Source organism: Vigna unguiculata, unplaced genomic scaffold (assembly GCF_037176805.1).
Source record: "Vigna unguiculata cultivar grain cowpea cultivar isolate G323 ecotype 2 unplaced genomic scaffold, ASM3717680v1 ptg000104l, whole genome shotgun sequence".
In the NCBI taxonomy this organism is placed as follows: domain Eukaryota; kingdom Viridiplantae; phylum Streptophyta; class Magnoliopsida; order Fabales; family Fabaceae; genus Vigna; species Vigna unguiculata.
The window spans coordinates 115,001-117,500 of NW_028196746.1; positions in this window are offsets into that span (position 1 = coordinate 115,001).

Below are 2,500 nucleotides of genomic sequence, written 5' to 3' on the forward strand. Positions count from 1 at the left end.
ATAGCTAAATGGCTTGGTGGGGAGTTTTGTGAAAAAATGAAATTCGTGGTTTTTGAGATGTGAGGGTTGGAATGGCCTCCAAATGCCCCCAAATGAATACCATGAAATTCTTGGTGCACGAAAGTTTTGAGTTCGGAGGGTTTTGCACATGGCCAAGGTTGGCGGTGCACCACGGCATAGCTAGATGGCTTGGTGGGGAGATTTGTGAAAAAATGAAATTCGTGGTTTTTGAGATGTGAGGGTTGGAAAGGCCTCCAAATGCCCCCAAATGAGTACTGTAAAAGTGTTGGTGCACAAAAGTTTTGAATTGGATGCATTTTGCACTTGGCCAAGTTGGTCGGTGCACCGCGACTAGATAGGTTGGTGCCAAAATTTGTCAAATTTAAGACCTTGGCCAAACTGAATGAAATTTTGTGGGGAGGTTCCTGATATTGTTTAGTGGTGGACTGGAAAAAATGAGGTCGAAATTCGAAGTCTACATGTGCTTTTCTATTTTTCCCGATTTTACACATACCCGGTAAGTAAAAAAAATAAAAAAAATAGTTCCCCTTCGAGAAAAATTATGAAATTTGGTGAGCAAGGAGATACCATTATTCTACGAATTACTGCAAAAAATCGCATCAAAATTCGAAGTATAGCCCGAGATATGGACTTATGTCTGCTCAAAAAAAGTGTATCTACTTGTACAATTTTGCCTTTTGCATATTAACCTCTTATAGGGGGGGAGTGCTCCTTGAGCCGGCCAGCTCCACACTGGCAGGTTTTAAAGGGAGCTTGATGAGGCCTCCCCCCTCACGTGGTGCGTGCGTTAGCATGTTTATCATGGCACAACTAGCCTCTTCATAGTTGTTGAGCTTTATTAATACCAACACACGGTCGTCACTGATCGTTGGTTAGCTCGGCAGCTAGTCCCTCGGATATTGTGGAAAGTTATTTTCATGCCTAGCGATGCTTGACCCTGCGTCACTTGATGTTTCCATTTGCTTGCTTGCCCATGGTAGGTGGGGGGTGGACCGTCTTGTGGTGTGGTGTCTTGCGAACGTGAGGGTGTGTGAGTTGTAATCGAGATGCACTTGCTGGCTGGCTCCATGCCTTGCGTATCGAACGGTCAAGCATGCATCTCTTCCATTTTCACCCGTTGCCTTGGGTGATATTGGTTGATCAGTCCCTGTGTTGCCTACCCACTAGACGGTACTTCTGTGGTTGCTTCGAATTCTATCTTTCCATCACGAAGAGGTGTTGGAGGATCCTAATGTCACGCACGTGTTCTATCTAGTGAAACATCTCAGTGATGCACGTGTTGTGGCTAGTTCTTTTGGATGCGGTGCATTATATGAACTCGGGTTTACTTTAGCGACCCAGTCAACATAATTCGGTTGTGTCCCTTGATTGAGACGTTGTCCTTGAACTTGTTGTGAACAATATCGTTCTTCCACAACCCGTCGTCTTGAGTGCGATGGAAGGCAAATAAGATGTGCTTTGGCATGTCATGCACGTACTCGATTGCGGGAAGTGTGAGAAAGTGTTGTTGACAACCCGTGGGAAATGGAATGTGGCAAATCGTGATGAGCTCTTCGTGGATCTGCGAAGAAGACGACCTTTGGGCCTGTTGGAAACGAGGGAGGCGATGTTGAACTGCGAAGAAGATGGACTTTTGGGTTGTTTGAATCAATGGGAGGCCACGCGAGAACTCCGAATACTATGGACTCTTGGGTTGTTGGAAGCAACGGGAGGCCCCGCTAGAACTCCGAATACTACGGACTCTTGGGTTGTTGGAAGCAAGGGGAGGCCCCGCTAGAACTCCGAATACTATGGACTCTTGGGTTGTTGGAAGCAAGGGGAGGTCCCGCTAGAACTCCGAATACTACGGACTCTTGGGTTGTTGGAAGCAAGGGGAGGCCCCGCTAGAACTCCGAATACTATGGACTCTTGGGTTGTTGGAAGCAAGGGGAGGCCCCGCTAGAACTCCGAATACTATGGACTCTTGGGTTGTTGGCAACGACAACTTGGGGGGATGACACTGGAAAAGAGTGAACTAGGCCAAACTGCGAACAAGGCAACTTGGGGGGATGACACTGGAAAAGAGTGAACTAGGCCAAACTGCGAACAAGGCAACTTGGGGGGATGATGCTGGAAAAGAGTGAACTAGACCGAACTGCGAACAAGGCAACTTGGGGGGATGACGCTGGAAAAGAGTGAACTAGGCCGAACTGCGAACAAGACAACTTGGGGGGATGATGCTGGAAAAGAGTGAACTAGGCCGAACTGCGCCCAAGGCAACTTGGGGGGATGACGCTGGAAAAGAGTGAACTTGGCCAAACTGCGAGGAGGGCAACTTAGAGGAAAGTTGGAAACGAGGGAGACTTAGCCGAACTGCGAAGAAGGCAGGTTTTTGGGAAGTTGGAATCGACTGAAGCGAATACTGAACTCCAAATACGACCGACCTTTTGGTTGTTGGCTTCCTGGGAAGCGATGTGAAACTCCAAATACGACCGACTCT